At 52.9% G+C, this 22,129-nt stretch overlaps 1 protein-coding gene across 13 annotated transcripts in view; it reads right to left on the reverse strand.

Moving 5' to 3' along the window:
* The window catches only part of PLEKHA6 (pleckstrin homology domain containing, family A member 6), a 147,017-nt gene that overhangs the window by 105,419 nt on the left and 19,469 nt on the right, over positions 1-22,129 (reverse strand). The window lies entirely within an intron of this gene.

Raw genomic sequence — 22,129 nt, forward strand, 5'->3', positions numbered from 1 at the left:
CCGCCAATGGCTCCTTCTCGTCACTGCCCACCCTGTAGGAAATGTGGCTGCAGGAACTTCCACAAGGAATCGGGGCTGAAACCTAGGACGGCAAGAGTTGCCTGCCTCTCTTCAGAATATAATATTCATACAACCCCAGGCATTGCATAGCTGTTCGCACGAGTTGACTATTTTCACTGTAGCCTCACAAATCCACGGCAGGGAGCTCATGTCAGAGTCTAGTTGGAGCTGATTAGCAGTTGGGGCTCGGAGGGGGTGGCCGGAAGTCATACATCTTAGGGAACTGGCTCTCACCCCCGGGCAGCCCAGGCCTTGCTCGGCGGGTAACACGAATGCTCGGGCCTGCCCTGCTGTCTGGGAGGAAGCTCCTTGGTCCTGCTCTCCAGCGCTCTGTGAGCCACCCTGCCCGGCTACCAGGACCAGGAGGAGTGAGCCACCCACTGCCAGACCAAGCAAACACAGGGGGCTTGGGCGCTAAAGGCAGGCTGTTCTATGGCAGGCCCCGGGTTTCACTGCATACATTCCCTGAAAACTAAGAAATGTCGCCATGACCGGTTTGGCTCAGTGGATAGAGTGTCGGCCTAGGGACTGAAGGGTCCCGGGTTTGATTCCAGTCAAGGGCATGTACCTTGGTTGCGGGCACATCCATGGGGGGTGGGGGGTGGGGGGGGTGCAGGGGGTGCAGGAGGCAGCTGATCGATGTTTCTCATCGATGTTTCTAATTCTCTATCCCTCTCCCTTCCTCTCTGTAAAAAGTCAATAAAATATATTTTAAAAAATTATTAAAAATAAAAAAACTAAGAAATGTCCACTCAGCTTGCTTCTGCTAGACAACGACATCTTAATCAGCCCGTTTGAAGTAAAAGGTCCCTCTGCGGAGGTCCGGCCTTGGGCCGCTGATCCCAGGTCTGGAACACAAAAGGCCAAGAGTAATGCCACGCTGACAGTGGTGGGGTGGGGAAGGAAGAGAATTCCGGTCTCCAGAACCTTCCCTGGGGGCAGGCCTGGGGTGGGGTGAAGCGGGTAGTGTGGACTAGATGTGCTTTAGCCCTGGAAGCTCCATGAGGCACACTGCTGCACGGGGAACAAGACAAATGCCATACAAGTCCGCCTCGGAGGGAGGAGCCACGTCGGGCCATCAGACAAGGTGACTGGGACGCAGAGCCACCTTTCCTCCCTTCCGCTGAAGTCTGACATTTCCCTGCTAAGACCCCAAGCAGCCGAACAACTTCTCTGATACGATCACCGTGGGAGGAGGGCTCCGGGCTCCGGGCTCCGGGCCTGCCATTCTGCACTTGGTGAGACCACCTGTCTAGGAAACAGACAGAAACACTTTCCTACTGTACGTTTCCTTCCTCGTGGCCTCCCAAGGGTTAACCTACAGACAATACCCCTGACCCCCATCCCCAGCCGGGCCAGAAAAGCAGGATGGATGGGACAGTCGGTGTGGAGGTGTTTAGCTTGGCCTCAGCCCAGCGCTACAGACGACTCCACTCAATGTATAGACACCCAGGCTGGGGCCCTTGGACCAGGTCCCTCCCTCCTTCCCCACCAGGGAAAGGCCATAGAGGGAGCTGGGGAGGGGGAGGCTGCTTTTCAGGACTGGAGAACAGTCTGAAGGAGGCTCCCTCTCAAATGCATCTTGGAAAGGGCAGTAGCAGCTGCCCCTTTCCCTGCTCTCTGCCAGAGCAACCGAATTACGGCAACAAGACATCCAGCAGCACCAGGCAGCCCGGCTCCAGCGACGGCCATGCAGGGGCAGCAGTGACCTTGGGAGAAAGCTGACGGATGGCATCGTGTCATGTCCTCCTCCCCCTTCTCTGTCTGGGCAGTCAAGGCTGAGCCCCCAGGGGAACAGGGAAGGGCCAGCTGTTCTGCACATGTAACGGGGAAGATGGTACATATGTGACATGGGCAGATCTGTACCCTCTTTTTAATCCCCCAGCCCAGCCACTGTCCTACCACATCCCCTGTCATTTTGCCTCAACTTTGATAGCCAGCCAATAATTCTGCCAGGTTTTCTTTAAGAGGTGCCTCTAGCCTGGATGGCATGGCTCAGGGGTTGAGTGTCAACCTATGAACCTGGAGGTCCCGGTTTGATTCCTGGTCAGAGCATATGCCTGGATTGTGGGCTCGATCCCCAGGGTGGGGCATGCAGGAGGCAGCTGGCCAATGATTCTCTCTCATCATTGATGTTTATATCTCTCTCTCCCTCTCCCTTCCTCTCTGAAATCAATAAAAAATATATGTATTTTTTAAAAAGAGGTATCTCTAAGGTGTTCCAGAGCAAAAGCCCCTGCATATGGGAGGGGCCCAACATAAACCTCTCTGGAGTCAGGAGGAGCTGTGTGAGGGGTATTGCACCCCTTAGATCTGACCCTCCTATGCCCTGGCCCTAACCCTCCTACCTCCAGTCACTCACTTAACTTTATCCTAAGACTTTACCCTAAGACTTGGATTCTCAGCCTCACCCCTGAGCCCCTGAAATAGCTCTCAGTGTTGCCAGAAGCCCCCATTGCCAACGCCTCTTCCCTGTCGGTAATGTACCCTGTCGTCTTTAGGCTACAGGTCACACAGGGGCCAGCAGCCTGCCTGAACTTCACCCCAGGCCCACTGCCCTGGAGCTGAGAGGATGCCTCTGAATGTGGTTCTCCCTGCTCCCTGCAAATGACAACTGGGTCAAGCCCTGCTCACAGACCGTCAGTGTCTCCACTGCCTACCGCACAGAGGCTACATTTCTTAGGTCAAAATGCAAGCCCTTCCATAATCTAGCCCCAATTTATCTATCCAATATGACCTCCTACCACCCTACAACTAAACCAGCGGTTCTCAACCTGTGGGTCGCGACCCCTTTGGCAGTCGGACGACCCTTTCACAGGGGTCGCCTAAGACCATCCTGCATATCAGATATTTACATTATGATTCATAACAGTAGCACCATTACAGTTATGAAGTAGCAACGAAAATAATTTTATGGTTGGGTCACAACATGAGGAACTGTATTTAAAGGGCCAGAAGGTTGAGAACCACTGAACTAAACACATAAATGCCCTGAAAATGTTACAAGACACTGGAATTCAGTGAAAGGAGAGGCCATCAGGCCAGACTCTGGTCAGCTTGCCTGCTATTAGGCCGTCCACCTCCCGAGATCACCCCACCGCAAGCTTGCAAACAGAAAGGAAGATACTAGGTGCAAATCCAATGGAGACAGGGGACGCGTTTCTGCACTTGAAGATCTGTCAAAACTCAGGCACCCAGGAACGAAATCAGACGGGAACAGAAGCACAAAAGGCGGCAGCTGCCTGTGAGGAGCCCCCTGCGAGTGCCAGGCCAGGGTGATAAAGAAAACAGGGCCTAGACAGGGTGGTTGGCTGGGATGGCTTTCATGTCACCTCCCCAGGGCCCTGCAGTCTCCCAAACAACCTCGCTAAAAGGAAGAAAGCCCGCAGGCAGGGAGAACAGAACCGTCAGAAACTGTCGTCTGTCTGGATTCCCAGACTTTTCAGCCTGGACCTTGGAGGGAAGGGTGTGGAAGAGTTAAGAAAAGAACGTCCACCCTCCTCTGCCTTGTGTGATTCTGGCAACTCGATGCGATATATCAGTGGCCAGGCAGGGGAGTGGGAGATGGAACTGAGCTTGGAATGAAGGGACAGGGCCCAGAGCAGACTAGTGGACGCCTAGACTAGCCAGCTCCTCCCAGCCTGGGCAGCGTCTCAAGCCAGAAAATGAAGAGCCCAGAGCCAGAGCAATAAGCGGGAAGGACATCAGGGGAGGAAAGACATAAATCATCCCTGTCCTCAGCTCTACCCAGCAGCCCCCTTCACCGCGCTGCAGTCTCCGCTGGTCCATGTCCTAACTCAGCGGGCGAAGCATCCCCACGGCAGAAGCATCCTGGGTGGGGTCCTTGTACGAGACAAGACGGATGGAGACCAGAAAATGAATTGGAGCTGAGAGGTAGAGGGCATGTGAGCATGAAGATGAGGGGGAAAGAGAACGAATGAGCTCTTGTTGCAGGTGATTTTCAAAGAGCAAACAAAAGCAATGGATGTGGGAGGCCCGGCTCCGAGTCTCAGCTGCCGGGGAAGCGCCTGGGTGACTGGGGACCTGGCTGTCCGCACTGTGATTACAAGGAAGGCGGAGGTCGCACTGGAGAAACGGCCATGCAAGGAATTAGGAAGTGAAGTGCAGAGTAATTATGTGTGTGGCGGTGAACAGCACACCCCCAAAGATGGCAAGAGAGCAGTTCCATCAACTACATCAGTAACCATAAAGTTAGCACTCATGATCAGAGTGCCTGTCGTTCCCTAGGGAACAAGAAGGCATGTCATGATGGGCAATATGAAATGAATGTCTACTCTACACCAAGTTCTGGAGGTTTTGTACGTCTTCTTTGCTTTCATCCAAACAACCCTATGAGATAAGCATTATTCTCCCCATTTTACAGAGGAAGAAACTGAGGTTCTAAGAGGTTAAGCGTACAGGAGAGAGCATTCGCCCTAAGTTCCCAAAGACCTACGTTCTGATCATGACTCTATGACTGTCTCTGTGACCCAACGATGTCCCTTTGAACATGGTATTTAACATCTCCGAACCTCAGCTTCAACATCTGTAAAACAGAGACACAACTAAGTACAGGTTGTTGTAAAAATCAAATAAGGTCATTTATATAGAGCTCCTAGCTAGTACTAGTAAGTGCACACACTAAGTGTTCAGTAAATGTCTGTCCTCTTCCCTGCCCCTCCTTCATTAAGGTAATTTACTCATTCATTCCACAGACAGTGGAGTGTCCAATGTATGAAAAGGAAGAAGGGAATGGGACTTACGGAAGCCCTGTTTCATGCCAGGCACTTGCCGAGGTCTTTAGGGTGGGGTAGGTAGAGATTAAGAAGGACAGAGCAGAATCCCTGCCTTCCAGCAGGAAGTGACAGCCTAGCAAGCCAAGTCCATTAAATCACTGAATGCTGTGACGTGTGATCAGAGCTGTGTAAGACAAGGGCAGGCAAAGATACAGAGAGAGCCTTGGGAGTTTAGGAAGGTGAGGGAGGAGGAATGCAAGGAAAGCGCTGACTCCTGGGGCCACTGGGGAAGGTTCTGGAATGAAATCACATGACTCCTGAGCTGTGAGAATGGGCAGGATTTGGAGTGGAAATGCAGGGACAGGGTCTCTCATTTGGCCTCTCCTAAGGATTCATAGGATGCTAATCAACGCAGGCTTTCTGTCTTCACTGGTGGAGGATCAAAGATGAATGCAAATTCTTTGCAACTCCTGCCATGGAGAAGTAGAATCTCTTTTCCATCTCCTTTGCATCTGGGTGGGTCTGTGACTCAGTTGACCAATGGAATGTAACAGGAGTGGTGTTGTATGACTTCTGTGGCTAGGACATCAGAAGCCTTAACATTTCCACTTGGGTCTTCGGAATACTCTCTCTTGAGACACCCCCTCTTGGAACCGACGGCCACACTGAGGGAAGGTCAGGTCACATGGAGCAGCCACATGGCGGTGCTCAGGTTGACAGTCTCAGCTGAGCTCCCAGGTGGCAGCCATGTGAGGATCCACCTTGGCCATCTGGCCCAGTCCAGACTTCAGATAACTGCAAGGGCAGGAGCCAACCCCAGCCAGCTCCCAGCTGAGCCCAGGTAACTCAGAGAAGCCTGGGACATAACAACACATTGCTTTTCTAAGCCACTACATCTCGGGGTGACCTATTATGCAGCAATAGGTAACTGGAACCCCAAGTCTCTGCGTCACTCACTTGGGGTGTTACTAGGGATGTTGGAGCAAGGATCACACTCAAAATGGACAGGAGAAGAGGTGCAAAGAGAAGAACTTGTGCACTGGGAGAGACAGGGGAGGGAATCAGTTAAACTCTCCCAACAGCCTCTAGTCCCCACTCCTCCCAACTCTTCCCGACATGATACCAGATCAATATAACTCATCATTCAATTTACCCCTGGGAAATAACTGGAGGGAAATCAGTAACATAGAAAGATGTTTATAGAAAAGCTATTCATAACAGCAACAAATTGGAAACAACCCAAATTCCCAATATTAAGAGAAGAGCAATAGAGTAATGGAGTAACATGACAGAATTATCTACAGCTGTTAGAATGACACGTTTATGGCCCATTGTCATACCTGAAGTGTTTATATAAAATAGCATCAAACAAAAAAATGCATGACACAGGACAACGGCTACACACTAATTACAACGACATGAAACTATTAACAGAGAAGGGCCGTGGAATGAGGCAGAGTGTAGTACTTATTACCCTTTTTTTAACCAGGGTTGATTAAGTACTACTTTCTAGTGAAGCGCCAATTCAAATTCACAAACACTAAACATGAGGTCATAACTGCCTGGGGATTGGGTGATAATATTTTGAAAGATGGGCACATGCTCTCTGTCCCCAGGGGATGTGGGTAAAACCCTGGAGGGGGCGGGGCTGGGTTGGGCTGGATGACAGTGAGGAGTGAGCAGAAGGGTCTATGGCATCTCCACAGCAGGGCCGCTGAGTGTTAGAAAACAAATCCTCCATGTTTGCTGACATAGTGCGGGGAGAAGGACTCACACAAAAGCCACCCATTATCCCATAATTATTGTCACTCTCGTGCCTGCAATTAACGGCTGTCTGAGAGGCGGCTGCCGGGGTAGCTAAATGTTCACGCATTAGAGTCAATCAGCTGGCTGAAGCGCCAATTAACAAGCCCACTGCAGAGCACCCAGCACCCAGCAGCCACGGGACAGGACAGGATAACGCAGATCTGGGGACGCTCCTACTCCAGGAGGGATACGCACAGCAGCATCCTAAGCCCCAGGGCGGAAGCCAAGCAGGGCATGCAGGTGCTGTGACCCCAGTGCCGAGCCAGAGGGGGCCGTGTGCACTCACATGTTGGCCGACAAGGTTCCTGGGAGCTGCCGCAGCCCCAGGCCAGTGGGAAGTGATGAAGAGGAAGGCAGGGCCTCAGAGGCGCTGTCGCTCCCTGTTGAGGAGGAAAGACACAGAGGGCAGGGAGGACCAGGGGCCAGCCGTCCCTACTGACTTACGCTGAACTGACCTACACTGGCCTTGGGCTGGTTTTCTCAGGCAGCACGCTCAGAAACACAGGAAGAAGCCAGTGTCAGAGATTCAAAGATGATTATTCTGTCCCGAGGAAAAGGCTAGGAGAGCAAGCAGCTGACAGGAGGTGTCCACAAGGGTGCCCTGTGGTCTGCATGGCATACCCCGTGCGTGCCACGGCGCTACACCAGTCAGCAGGCCGTCCCTGCAACCACAGACCTCAGCCAGCAGAAGATGTCGTCACCTTAGAGATCATCTGGCCCCGTGGTTCTCAATCCCAGGTGCACACTAGCATTACCCAGAGAGCTTCTTTATTTTTCTTAAAATATATTTTTATTGATTTCAGAGAAGAAGGGAGAGTTAGAAACATCAACGATGAGAGGCTGCCTCCTGCACGCCCCCTATTGGGGATCGGCCTGCAACCCAGGCATATGGCCTTGACCAGAATTGAACCCAAGACCCTTACGTCCGCAAGCCGATGCTCTATCCACTGAGCCAAACCAGCTAGGGCTCCAAAGAGCTTCTTTAAAATACTAAGCCCTGGGACCACTGCAGATCAGTGGAGTCAGGATCTCTGAGTGAGGGGGGCCAGACACAGACATTTCGTTAATGCACCCCAGCAGATGCTGGTGACTCCTCCAGGTTCCTCGGTTGCAGATGAAGAAGCGGGAGTCTGGGGCAGCCATGCTTTGCCAAAGGGGGCAAAGGCAGCTGGCAGCAGAGCCCCAGCTCCCACCAGCGTTTCTGGCTACAGGGATGCAGCTCTTACGCTCAACGCTGGCTGAACCGTGCAATGAGCCTCCAGTGGTGCCCCACAGGGGTCTGTTCCCGACCCGCCTTGCTCCAGTCTTCATCTGTGATTTGCATGAAGATGCAGAAGACAATGCTACCAGACTTGCCACTGACAAAGCCAATGCTGGGAGGATGGCTAGCACACGTACACAGAATCGGAATTGAAGTCGGAGATAACGATGGCCTCACATCAGCAAATGAAATGTATCATAAATGCAAAGCCCTACATTTAACACTTAAAAGGTTCCCGTTGTACATAATCCAAAGGTTTGAGATGTGCTCAAGAGCATGTTACTCATAAAACAGGGAGAACATTCCCTAGCTGGTTTGGCTCAGTGGATAGAGCGTCAGCCTGTGGACTGAAAGGTTCCAGGTTCGATTCCGGTCAAGGGCACATGCCCAGGGTTGCCAGCTCGATCCCCCAGTAAGGGGCGTGCAGAAGGCAGCCGATCAATGATTCTCTTCCATCATTGATGTTTCTATCTCTCTCTCCCCTCTCCCTTCCTCTCTGAAATTAATAAAAATATATTTTAAAGAAAAAACAGGGAAAACACAATCTAGACTTTATTAATGTATGATTTTTTTTATAAAAACCTTTCTATCGGCATTCCAAGAAACAAATGAGGAGAGTGGAGAATTTGTGATCAAATAGCCAGAAATAGTGTTGTGTCTGACCCCAGGAGCCTGGTCAGCAGGACTGATCGCAAGATCTTGGGAGATGGGATTCCCCTTCCCTCAACCTCATGCCTACCCCAAGCGGGATAATGCAGAGCAGTACTTCCCAAACTTCCCTGTGCATGTGAGTCTCCGGGGGACCTGTTCAAACACCGATTCGGATTTGGTAGGTGGGGTAAGTCCTGAGGGTCTGCCTTTCTCGCCAGCTCCTCGGTGCTGTAGATGCAGTGGTTCTCAACCTTGGCTGCACATTAGAATCCCCTGGGAATCTTTTTAAAATCCTGATTTCCGGGCCCCATCCTCCGGAAATTCTGTTTCTTTGTTATGGGGTGGGGCCACAACATTAGTAACAAAGCAACAGAATTTCCGGAGGATGAGGCCTGGAAATCAGGATTTTAAAAAGATTCCCAGGGGATTCTAATGTGCAGCCAAGGTTGAGAACCACTGATTTAGAGGGTCTCGGAGGTTTACCTGTGAATATGTGTGGGGCACCTCGGGAAGCAGGAGAAGTAGGGGCGCTGGATTTGGACATTTGGATGTTAGGAAGGTCCCAACAGCACATGCTCCGCTCACTTGACAGGCGCGTGCAGAGAAGAGTGAAAGAGAAATGACCCGCGGAGCAGGGGATTTTATTTCAGGCCAGCGTGGGTCAAGGGATTTTCCAAATAGAGCTCCAGTGGCAGAGCAGTGTAATCAAAAGGGCCAGACTGCTTCTGCGGGGGGACATGTGTGCTTGGAACCAACATAAAGGGCCGCTCTGGGCTCCCCTAGACACTGACCTTCCCTCTGACGCAGACACATCTTTTATGTAGGAGAGGGCAAATCTGACCTCACAGCTGCCCATGGGAAAGCGACCTGAGGATTCCAGTACAACGAGCTTCGTTTAAACACCGGTGATTTGCAAGCACAGCCTGACATCATGGAAATAGACGGTCAATAGAGGGCACCGGTCCCGCTGAGCAGACCGCACCTGGAGGACCGTGTTCGGTTCTACACAGCCCATTGCAGGAGGAGAGGAGAGGTTACCATGTCCTGGTGGGCTTGGAGTTGCCAGGCACTGTTCTACTAAGCTTTTTCCATGTTAACTTATTTAACCCTCTCCACAATCCTATGAGGTAACCACCATTGTTACTCACGGTTTGCAGATGGCTAAATGGAGGCTTAGAGAGGATAAGGGTTATAACTAGAGTAACACAGCTGGTGAGGGTGAAGCGGGGTGCAAACTCAGACCGAGGGACCCCAGAGCCTACTTCTCCCCACTGTGTCATACTGTCTGGACACTTTCTGACTTCTGAGAGGATGACAAACCAGTGAGCCCAGGAAGGAATGGCCACGATGCCAAACCGGGACCGAAGAGTGGACGGAAGAAAAAGGAAAGGATAAGACCACCATCAGGGAAGGACAGGAGCTGACGCTGTCCATCGACGGAAGGAGCCGCTGTGCAGAGCAGGGCTCCCGGTCAGGGAGGGTGCAGGTGTGCCGGCTGGCCATGGGTCGGGGCCCGGCAAGCCGACTGCTATGAGGACGTGGAAGGAATGGAAGGTTGCTTTCAAGGCGAGACCCTAGGTCCCTGTTCTGTCTTGGTCTGTCCACTTATGAAGCCAGCCTGTGACACCAGAGCACAGAGTTTAAAGGAGTTACACTTACCGGCTTGCCCACCAACTCTGGTGTGTGTGGCAGAGAGGACGCGACCAGAGGACAATTACCCAGGACAGCTACCAACTGAGCCAAAGGATTGTGGGAATTATGCAGATGAGCTTCCACTGACACCCCTTTCCCAAACCTGTTATGTCATGAGGTTCTTGTGGGAGGGATGAACTCCTCTAAGCTGGCTGAAAATAGCTCGCTCCTTTCAAAGTAGAGTTATCATAATAAGGTGTTTCCTAACCCAAGCTACACTGTGGGCCAGTGCCTTGTCAACATTATGAGAGTGTCCCATGAGTGACAAGCCCACATGTCCAAGAAGAAAGGTATAGAAGGATGCGATCCAATCCACCCTGCAAATCCTTCCGCCAGTGACCGGAGACGTGGGCCTGGCTCTGAGCTGGGTGGGGAAATACAGCGGACCCTGAACAACACGGCTTGACCTGCTCAGGCCAATGTAAGCGCAGATTTGTTTCAACTGACCTTGTTGCTCAAGGTCAACTCCTCCATTGGGAATCCACATATGCAGAGGGTAGACTTAGCTATAAGTGGGCGTTGGACTGTGCAGGTGTTCGGAGCCCCGGAACCCCACATTGTTCAAGAATCTGCTGAAATCTGAAATCTCAGCCCCGAAAGGATGGGCTGAGAGCAACCTCCCCTCTGACCCTCTGCGTGTGGCCCCGTCCCCGAGCAGAATGCCCAGGGAGGTGGGAAGGCAGGGGCGAGCACCCGCGACTGTAAGGCTTGTGCTGGTTACTGTGGGGATATACAAATTTGTCAGAGAGAAGGACATGTGTGCTTAAAAATACTTCAGAACAACTATTTCCAGCTGGCTGTCTCAGCCAACCAAAGGTCACTTTAAAAAAATATAACTGAGTCAGTCTAAGAGTGGATGACGTGGCTTTGCTTCTGATAACACCAGATTTGGAAGATGCTGGGCCCGATTGGAATTCAATGAAGTCCTTTCTGGGGTCTGGACTCTCTCCATGGCCATGTGCCCCTCTGCCTTCAGAACAGATGGCCAGAGGCAGCCCCGCCCCTGCTGACCCACGCTGCCTCCTCAGACCCTCGCCTCCTCGGGGCTTCCCTCCTTGGGAGCCCTCTCTGCCTCCCTGTGCCCAGCTCCGCCCGGCTGCCCTTCCTGCTCCTCAGGCTGTTTCTCCCTCCTCTCCCTCCTTTCTTCACCTCTGGGCTCTGCCAGGAGGCAGGTCTGGGGACCACCCTCTTTGTTCACGTTCAGGACCCATGTGCCTTGGGTACAGCCTCACCCACTGCGCAGTCCTGGAGAGATGGGGAGCTGGTTGGGCCACCACACCCTAACAGGGACACCGTAGCATTCATTGCCCTGAACAGGACAGCAGGACCAGCCATGAGCCTTCCCGTTCCCCCTCCTCCCACCTGTGAGCTGCTCCCTCCCCTGCTCCCCCCCCGCCCCTGCCCCACACACACACACACACACAAAGCCACTGGAGCAAACCCTTCTTTCTCTGCTGAGTCCCTTGACCTTAATAGTGAGGGACCAGAGGCACTGGGGAAGAGCTCACCCAACTTCCCCTGCCACCATCCACATTCTCTCTCTCTCTCTCGGAAAGTGACCATGATGAAGGATATCAGAGAAGAGCAGAAACACCTGGGACTGGAATACCAGAGGGTGATTTGGGTTCAATGAAGACATTGGTGTGAACTTCAAAAGGAGCCTGTGGGAGGGTCTGCTGCCTTGTTAGGTAACCCTGCTCCTGGAGCACGTGGGCAGGAGGGAGCGAAGGACCAGCACTAGACATGGCTTCTGATTCTCCCTCCTGCCCAGCCCAGCCCTGCCTCCGAGCCTCTGCCTTCGTGGTTTTCTTTCACGGTCTGAAGGGCCCCCTGACGAGGCCATGAGCAGCTGCGGGCCCTGCCTACATGCACATGAACAGCGAGCCACCTATGCACACACTCTCGCTCCTGCAGAGGAGACAGCATCCACCTACCACCTGCCTCTCCCAGGAGAGGAAGAGGCCAGCTGGGCAGTCCTGAGCCGCCACCAATAGCTGTGACTGTGGAGGGTGTCAGGACAAAGTGGAGCCAGACAGATCGCTACGTCCTTCATCTTTCCCCTGGCCCCATCTCCACGATCTTCCTGGCTAAGACGCCTTCATTCAAGCGGAAACATGAGGACATTGATAAATTCTAATTACGATTGCTCCCCCACCTCTGAGTCCATCTTCTTAGACATGCAGATCCTTCCTAGGGCAAAGGGGTCATCAGAGCCCCTGGGACAAGCCGGAGGGAAGAGAGTACAGAGTGCACTGGGGACATCCGAGTATACGAGTGCAGGATCAGGGTCCCCACAAGCAAGGTCTCATCCACCTTCACAGTGTGATTGCTTCTTATTCAAGCATCAGGCACACCCGCTTGGGCGATCCCAGGTACGGATTCTCCTATCAGACACTCACCATCGCCCCCGCCCCTGTCCACCCAGCCTCAGGTGGAAACATACCCCCCACTAGAGTTCCAGCAGAACCCACGCCGCACCCACCGCCCTGGCTGACGCATTACAAAGGCACCGGAGCCTGAAACCAGGAGTCTGACGAGGTACCTCTGTCCGCTCTCTTTCTAAGGTTGGGCTTGATGCTCAGATTAATGGCTGCCAAGAAAATTAACTAGAAGCCTAGAGAGACAAGGACACGGCTGGGCTAGCAGCACCACCCATGCCCACCCCACCCCCTCCCCCCATCTCCTCCCAGTGCCACAGGCCACGCGGCTGGCAGCCTTTTGTGCTGCAGGCCCTGTAAACTCTGAGAGGAGATACACCCAAACGGAACAGAACTGCCTCTCAGCCATAAATGCCCCCTGGCTTGCCCATTCTTCTGTTTGCAAAGGGCAAAGTCCTTGGTAGGAAGGGAGGAGACTGGCACCATCCACTGAGGGCCCACACATGGCAAAACCAGGGCCTGAGAGACGGAGAAAGGGGCAGAATTCTCCCAGCGCGGGTGAAAACGGAGCCGAGCCGTGTGGATTGCTCCCGGTTCCGATCCCAGGCCTTCCCTCTAATTCAGCTCAATACGTATGGAGAGGGTCAGCATCCCGCCTGGTCTTCCAGAGCCACTCGTGCCCCTCCCGCCCAGCCACTCCTCACCTCGCTGCCTGGCGCTAAGCTCTCCCCCAGCTGAACTGACCCCGTGGTCAAGTCCGCACTTGGCAGGCCTCCTGCTATCATCTCCCTTGTCCAACAGGAGATAGACAATTACAAACGGGCCTCTCTGGGGACTGGCTTAAGGCTTTCCTGGCAGAAAATCTCCCAGAAGCCTGAGGCACGAGGCTCGGCCCCAGGACCCTGACACAGACCTTTCCTCATGTGGATTCCTCCACGTGCTCCCGGTTCCGATCCCAGGCCTTCCCTTTAATTCAGCCCAATACGTATGGAGAGGGTCAGCATCCCGGCTGGTCTTCCAGAACCACTCGTGCCCCTCCCGCCCAGCCGCTCCTCACCTCGCTGCCTGGCGCTAAGCTTTCCCCCAGCAGAACTGACCCCGTGGTCAAGTCCGCACTTGGCAGGCCTCCTGCTATCATCTCCCTTGTCCAACAGGAGATAGACAATTACAAACGGGCCTCTCTGGGGACTGGCTTAAGGCTTTCCTGGCAGAAAATCTCCCAGAAGCCTGAGGCACGAGGCTCGGCCCCAGGACCCTGACACAGACCTTTCCTCCCTCACAGTAGTGCCCAGCCCCTCGGAGCAACCGGGAAAGCCAGACCCACCCTCCTCTTCCCTTCCTGGAACACGGAGAACCACCCAGCCTGCTTGGGGCCCAGCCTCACCGCTCACAGCTCTCCCGACACCCAGCCTCTCCCCTCCCGGTAACAACAGGCAAGAGGCACCCACTTCTAGGCTTAGTCCCAGGGCCTCGCTTTTAGATCCCAGTTTCTCCTTCTGTAAAGAGAACCCTTCCATTCCGCCTGCAGCAAGGAAAAACTGGGCAGCCAGGAACCTGAGCCACGGAGACCTTGGGCAACTCGTGTGACCTCTGACCTGTTACCGCACGGATTGGAGTTGTGAGGATCCAACCAGATAACATTCCACACGGAAGGCGAGAGAAGCCTGAGGAGCTTACGTTTGTGTTTTCTCTTAGTGTTCCTCAAACCGAAGGCAGCGACCCCGCTGGGGGGTGTGAAATCATGCTGGAGGGTCAGACTATCTTTTTAAAAAAATATATGTTTTTATTGATTCAGAGAGAGGAAGGGAGAGGGAGAGAGGGATAGAAACATCAATGATGAGAGAGAATCATTGATCAGCTGCCTCCTGCACGTCTCCTATTGGGGATCGAGCCTGCAACCTGGGCATGTGTGCCCTGAGGATTTGAACCATGACCTCCTGGTTCATGGGTTAATGCTCAACCACTGAACCACACCAGCCGGGCCAGACTATCTTTAAAAAAACAACAGCACACATACACACACAAAATAGACCAGACTAGCCCAGCCAGTGTGGCTCAGTGGTTGAACGTCAACCTATGAACCAGGAGGTCATGGTTCGATTCCCGGTCAGGGCACATGCCCGGGTTGCAGGCTCCATCCCCAGTAATGGGCGTGCAGGAGTCAGCCGATCAGTGATTCTCTCTCATCATTGATGTTTCTATCTCTCTCTCCTCTCCCTCTCCTTTCCTCTCTGAAATCGATAAAAATACATTTTTAAAAAATAGACCAGACTAGTCTGAATATAACAGGAAACTAGCAGTAAAGGTAACACACGTGTGTTTGCTTGTTTGCTGGGTTGGGATGAAAAATTTATTCCTACTGATTTTAGTAAAAAATTTCAGGCCTTACTTTGAACACTTTCTTGCAGATGTTCCCGCTGCGATTTTGCCATCAGGACTGGCTCCCATGGGGGGAGGGAGGGCCCATGTGCCTGAGGGAAGGAAGCTGCTGCTGTCAGGGTCCACCTCTTAGTTTCCCATGAGGTGGCTTCCCCAGTCTGGGGCATGAGCCACAAGATGACCCCAGTTTTGTTGCTCAGCCCCGGGCAGACTGGGACAGTAAACTCCGTGAGGGTGAGCGCCATGTCTCTGGTTCCTTGAGTTTTCTAACCCTCCCACCTCCATGCCCTGCCATGGGCTGGGCTCAGACCAGGGTGGTTCTCCCATGCCAGCTGCTCACGGGCTGGAAAGCATCACCGGGTAGAAAGCCAGCCTGGAAAGTGAGGAGGGACCACCATTGACACTATCAGGCACTGCCCCAAACAATGTCCCTGAAAGTCCATGTTAGCACCTCCACTTTACAGGTGAGGAGGCTAGAGCTCAAAGAGGGGGCGGAGGACCAGGATAAAGAGCTAGGTTCCTACGCCCCGGCTTCCCCTCCGGACCACGCTGCCATTATCACGGCCCAGGAGAGCGCCTGCGTGTCGCCCCATCGCATCTACCAGCGTCCTGCGTTGGCCAAGATGACTCACAACACACACACACACACACACACACACACACACACACACACACACACACAGTGGAAACAGCACGGCAGCCTTTCCTACCTGCCTTTCTCAGGCTTTCCCCATACGGTGAGGGTGAGAAGAGAGGGCTGTGCTGGGGGCATCTGGGGTTTGTCTTCCTCTTGGTCCACCCTGTTCTTCTCTGCCTCTTTTGAGGCTGATTCCCCCCAGTTCACCACCCCCTCCTCCAATACCAGCTAACTGGTTACCGGGGAAACCCAGCTGGGAGGCTGCCAGTTACCACGGCAACCCAGCATGGCTGCCAGGCTGTCTTGTTCAGGAAGGTCAGGGGACCAGCCAGGCAACTGAGCCGCGGCGATTTTGCCATCAGGACTGGCCCCAGTGAGGGGTGGAGATGGGGGTGAGGAGGACCTATGTGCTGCTGTCAGGGGGCCACCTCTTAGTTTCCCAGGAGACAGACTCCCCCAGCCTGGGGCATGAGCCACAAGATGACTGCCCCCCACCGCCCCAGTTTCATTGCTCAGGCCTGGTCCCTCCAACCTTTTCAAGAGTTCCAGTCACCTCACCTCAAGGAATTTTCTCAGACTGAGCAGCCACTGGCTGTCACTCAGCCTAACCCTGAGCCCCCCTCTCCTTCCTCCCCCTCTGAGCACATCTGAGAGTTAACACGCATGCAACATGTGTGTGTCTTGCACAGCGAGCCTCTCCATGAACTAGGTTCGTAATAATAACAAAGAAGAGCTATCACTTTTAGCACTTACGATGTGCCACGCACGATCTAAGTACCTTGTGTGAAGTCTCTCCATTGATCCACGAAACAAACTTATTCCCACTTTGCAGGTACAGCAACTGAGGCTTTGGGAAGTGAAGACACTTGTTCAAGGCCACGTAGGTACTAATTAGCAGAGCTAAGATGAAGTATGGACCAGCTTCTGAGATTCCTTGAGCTCTTGGCTCCTGTCCCTCCCCAACCCACCTGGCCTGGCTTCAAGGAAATATTTTCAACCTTTATTAAAAGACTAGAGGCCCAGTGCATGAAATTCATGCATGAGTAGGGTCCTTAGACCTGGCCAGCGATCAGGGCCGATTGGGGCCTTCCTGCTGCCAACCAGGGCCTTCCTTTCAGCTGCTGGCCAGGGCCTCCCTTCCCCAGCTGCCAGCTGCCAGCCAAGGCCTTCCTTCATTCCACACCACCCCCTGGTGGTCAGCGCATGTCATAACAAGTGATCTAACTCCTGATCAAACTCCTGCAGGGACAATTTGCATATTAAGCTTTTATATAATAAAAGGCTAATATGCAAATCGACCGAACAGTGGGACGACTGGTCACTATGATGCACACTGACCATCAGGGGGCAGACGCTCAATGCAGGAGCTGCCCCCTGGTGGTCAGTGTGCTCCCACAGAGGGTGCACCACTCGGCCAGAAGCTGGGCTCACGGCTGACGAGTGCAGCGGCGGTGGCAGGAGCCTCTCCCACCTTCGCGGCAGTGCTAAGGAGCAGTGAGCCGAGTGGTAAGGAGCAGCAGCCAGGTGTGGTTTAGCAGTTGAGCATTGACCCAGAGACCAAGAGGTCACTGGTTCGATTCCCAGTCAGGGCATATGCTCAGGTTGGGGGCTCGATCCCCAGCAAGGGCATGCAGGAGGCAGCCAATCAATGATTCTTTCATCATTGATATTTCTATCTCTATCTCCCTCTCCCTTCTTCTCTGAAATCAATAAAAATATATTTTTCAAAAAAGATTATTTGGTATCAGATGTTTTATTCATTTTTTTTTGTCCTTCCCTCTATGAAGGAGGCTTTAGTCTGCTCACATAGTAGCTTAGGGAACTGACACCCCAAAAAATTATGTGACTTTTCCAAGCTGACGAGACCCACCCTCAGGTCCCCTCCTTTGGGAACCCTTCCCTGGCTCTTCTGGGAGATCTATCACTCTCAGTTCTTGCCCACCAATATATGTAGCATATGTCTCTATCATATACAGGCAATTGTTTGCTCACACCTCTACTCCCTTACTAGACTGTGAAACTTCATATTTGCAACCTAGCACCTTCCTGGTATATAGTGAACATACAGTAAGTATTTGCCAAAAGGAAGTGCTGGGGCCAGGATTCCAAGTCCTATTCATCTGACTCTCAATCCCATGCACTCGTTACCACATTACCCTGTCTCATTCACTCATTCATTCATTCATTCACTCAAGTAGCAGTTATCAAACAATTGCTCTGTGCCTGGGCTCTGCATGGAACATCACAAAGACAAAGATGACTAGGACCATCTCTTGCCTTGAAGCAGCCCCGTCTAGTGAAGGGAGGGGCAAGGCTGAGCAGGATGGGAAACAAACGCCCCCACCACTGACATCAAAGGCTTCTCATGACTGTTTCCCCAAACATCCTCTCATCCAGAGCTTCATATCACCCAACCAACATTTATTGAGCACCTACTACTATGTGCTAACACCCTCAAACCGCCCATGGTTTAGGGGAGTGTGGACAGTATGAGAAGACTGAGTGGGAACGAGGAATTACTAGACAGAGGTCCAGAAACTAGTAGTCAGGCACACCGGGACCACCTGTATAAACTTTAAAGAACTTTCACTTTGATGTGATAAAGCCATTTCGTGTTGCATCGTTTTACAGACAGATGCACTTCCTACATGAACTTGTTTGAACCTCAGTGATACAGGCAGGACAGGAATTATTACCCCCATTTTAGAGATTGGAAAACTGAGGCTCAAGTGAGGGGGGGGGAAGAACATTGGATTCCAAGGAGGGAACCTGGGTTCTCGACCTTACTTCTCCCTTCTTCTCTGAAATCGATAAAAATATATTTTTCAAAAAAGATTATTTGGTATCAGATGTTTTATTCATATTTTTTTTTGTCCTTGCCTCTATGAAGGAGGCTTTAGTCTGCTCACATGGTAGCTTAGGTAACCGACACCCCAAAAAATTATGTGACTTTTCCAAGCTGACGAGACCCACCCTCAGGTCCCCTCCTTTGGGAACCCTTCCCTGGCTCTTCTGGGAGATCTATCACTCTCAGTTCTTGCCCACCAATATATGTAGCATATGTCTCTATCATATACAGGCAATTGTTTGCTCACACCTCTACTCCCTTACTAGACTGTGAAACTTCATATTTGCAACCTAGCACCTTCCTGGTATATAGTGAACATACAGTAAGTATTTGCCAAAAGGAAGTGCTGGGGCCAGGATTCCAAGTCCTATTCATCTGACTCTCAATCCCATGCATTCGTACCACATTACCCTGTCTCATTCACTCATCCATTCATTCATTCATTCACTCAAGTAGCAGTTATCAAACAATTGCTCTGTGCCTGGGCTCTGCATGGAACATCACAAAGACAAAGATGACTAGGACCATCTCTTGCCTTGAAGCAGCCCCGTCTAGTGAAGGGAGGGGCAAGGCTGAGCAGGATGGGAAACAAACGCCCCCACCACTGACATCAAAGGCTTCTCATGACTGTTTCCCCAAACATCCTCTCATCCAGAGCTTCATATCACCCAACCAACATTTATTGAGCACCTACTACTATGTGCTAACACCCTCAAACCGCCCATGGTTTAGGGGAGTGTGGACAGTATGAGAAGACTGAGTGGGAACGAGGAATTACTAGACAGAGGTCCAGAAACTAGTAGTCAGGCACACCGGGACCACCTGTATAAACTTTAAAGAACTTTCACTTTGATGTGATAAAGCCATTTCGTGTTGCATCGTTTTACAGACAGATGCACTTCCTACATGAACTTGTTTGAACCTCAGTGATACAGGCAGGACAGGAATTATTACCCCCATTTTAGAGATTGGAAAACTGAGGCTCAAGTGAGGGGGGGGAGAACATTGGATTCCAAGGAGGGAACCTGGGTTCTCGACCTTACTTATGATCCTAACAAGTCTAACGACCCCTCCATCAGCCTACCATCCCACCCCACCGTCCCACCTCACCCAAAGGCGGTTTCCCTTCCAGCTATGAACTCTTCGGTTCCCCAGCGGGGCAGCCGACATTTCAGCTGAGGCAAGCAGGCTTGCCTACAGTCTTTGGATGGCCCGCTGATGCTGATGAGGACTCGGGAGCCAAGCAAAATCAGAAAAATGACCTTACCACCAGAGGCGAGGTTGATTTTAACAGGCAGGTATTCGACTAATTAAAAGCAACTTGGCACCTGCAATCGTAGATTTAGGCTCTCAGGTAATGTCGAGCTAGATCGGGTGGACTTGGTGATGTCAGAGCTCAGGAGGGACCTCCCCGCCCCCATGGAGGGGGTTCCTAGGCCCTGCAGGAGTAAAGGTCCCTGAATGCTTGTCAGCTCAGCACTGACTGCCTGGCCCAACTTCCTGAATTCACACAGTAAGGACTAACCCTACCCGAGACTAAACAAGTGACCTGGGAGAGTTTGACAGTCACCCTGAATACCATCTGCCCAAACACATTTCCTACGAACCCCCTCGGCCCCTGTCTGGCCTTGGTGTCAAAGCGTCGCCTTCTGGTACACTTGTTCAAACACCCATGTTGATGCTATCCGGCATTTGTGTAATTATGTGCAGTTCAGAAAGCACTTCCATGGGCATTACTCACCCAGCTGTCGACTGGATAGGTGGGTAATGATACTAACCAACCCCATGTTTCACACCAGGAAACAAAGACTTGCTACAAATCACACAGCTGCTCATTTGGACCAGGATTGGAACCCATGTCTTGGAATTCCAGCCGGGCATTCCTTCCACAACCCCGAGGATGGTGCACCAACTCTCTCTTATTAACGCTCGGACCAGAATCAGTGGATGAGGTCAGCTAATGCTACACTGGGAGGTGCGAAGGGGGCTCCCGGGAGCAGCGTCTCTCAGCCTCCTCTCAACTCCTCTTCCTCTCTGCTCCTCGTTTATGCTAATGTTTCCCAAAGTAGGTTCTCTCGTCTCTAACTGGTTTTAACAGGTTGCAGCCTGGCCTGCCGAAGTCATCTCATGGATGCGCTGGCTCCCAGACCTCCTCGGACCAGAGCTCAGACCTGCGCAAAACCTCAAGGAACCAGGACCCACTCCTGCCGCTGAGGCCCAGTCTCCCCCTTCTTTCTCCTGACCATCCTGGGGCGGGGGGCCATGGGAATGCTCAGTGCCCAGGGCCTCAGGGAACCTCCCTAAACGGCTTGTGGGGAGACAGAGAGAAAATGGGCTCAGAGAGACCTGCTGATCAGAACTGGCTGTCACAGTGCGTCTTCACTCTCGTCTGGGCCCACTCTCCTTCGATCTCTCCCAGTCCAGGCCCTGAGCCCCGCCAGCTCCCTCCTCTGAGCCCTGGGACACAGGCCTGGCCTGGCCTGGTGGGGGCATCTCCGTCCTACAGGCCCTGGGATCCGCCCAGGAGCCCGGGCTGGCTGCCTGGCTCACTGATTTCCTCGGTAATTACTTCATTTACACTGAGCAGCAAGAATCCAACTCAACCCAGGCAGCCGGGGTAAAGGTAATTATCTGTAATGCGTCGTGCACCGTCGCCTTCCTGCACAGAAGGAAAAGAAGCCGACCTGGCAAAATAAAAAAGCAAAAAAGCCCCCCATTGTCCGGAGCCTGTGCAGCTCAGGATTAATTACACTCCGAGTAACACATTTGTCGCTGTGCCCCTGATTGGAAAGCCCAGGGCTTTCATGATTCCTATCTGTAGCCCAGCATCCGAGAGGGGAGGAGACACAGAGCTGCCTGCTTCCAGTCCACTCGGCCCTGCTGCCCCCGCCTGGAGGCGGCTGGAGCCTCAGGCCCAGGGCTGTAGCCCTTCCTCCCACCTCCTCTCCAGCAAAGGACCTGCTCATGTCCTGCCCATGCTAACGGGCGGCTGCAATGAGGTGGAGGCCATGCTCCTCCGGGGGACCTGGAGGCAGGGATGGGGGATCTGTGGGGCAGTGGCCTGTGCTGCCCCTTGGACATCTGGACCACAGGCCCAGGCAGAGACAGGCCCCCCAGGGCTCCCAGTGGAGCGCACCACCCACACCGCCGGGTTGGGGGCGAGGGGCCTACAGGGATGGGGAAGGTCTGCCAAGCCCTGCAGGCCACAATCCCCTGGACTCTGATTCTGAGCCCACCCACTGCTTTCCCCCCTGCACCCTAGGACTGTTCCCTCCATCCTGGCTTGCCTGTGGTTACAAAGGGCCCCCCACCCCCTCTCTGCCAGCTCCCCAATCTCGTTCCTTCACCCAGAATCTCACACAAGAAGCCCCAGGCTCTTATCCAGTTGCAGCCTGGTCCCAACATTGTAAACCTGCCCCCTTAGCACGCCCCCGCATGCCCTCACACACCAGGCTCCAGGTCCTTCAGGTGCTCCCCACCTCATCATAGACCCCAGAGATCAGATGCCCCTAGGAGCCCAAGAGTTCCCTCCATCCTGGCTTGCCTGTGGTTACAAAGGGCCCCCCACCCCCTCTCTGCCAGCTCCCCAATCTCGTTCCTTCACCCAGAATCTCACACAAGAAGCCCCAGGCTCTTATCCAGTTGCAGCCTGGTCCCAACATTGTAAACCTGCCCCCTTAG

This window comes from Myotis brandtii, unplaced genomic scaffold (assembly GCF_000412655.1).
Source record: "Myotis brandtii unplaced genomic scaffold, ASM41265v1 scaffold566, whole genome shotgun sequence".
In the NCBI taxonomy this organism is placed as follows: Eukaryota; Metazoa; Chordata; class Mammalia; order Chiroptera; family Vespertilionidae; genus Myotis; species Myotis brandtii.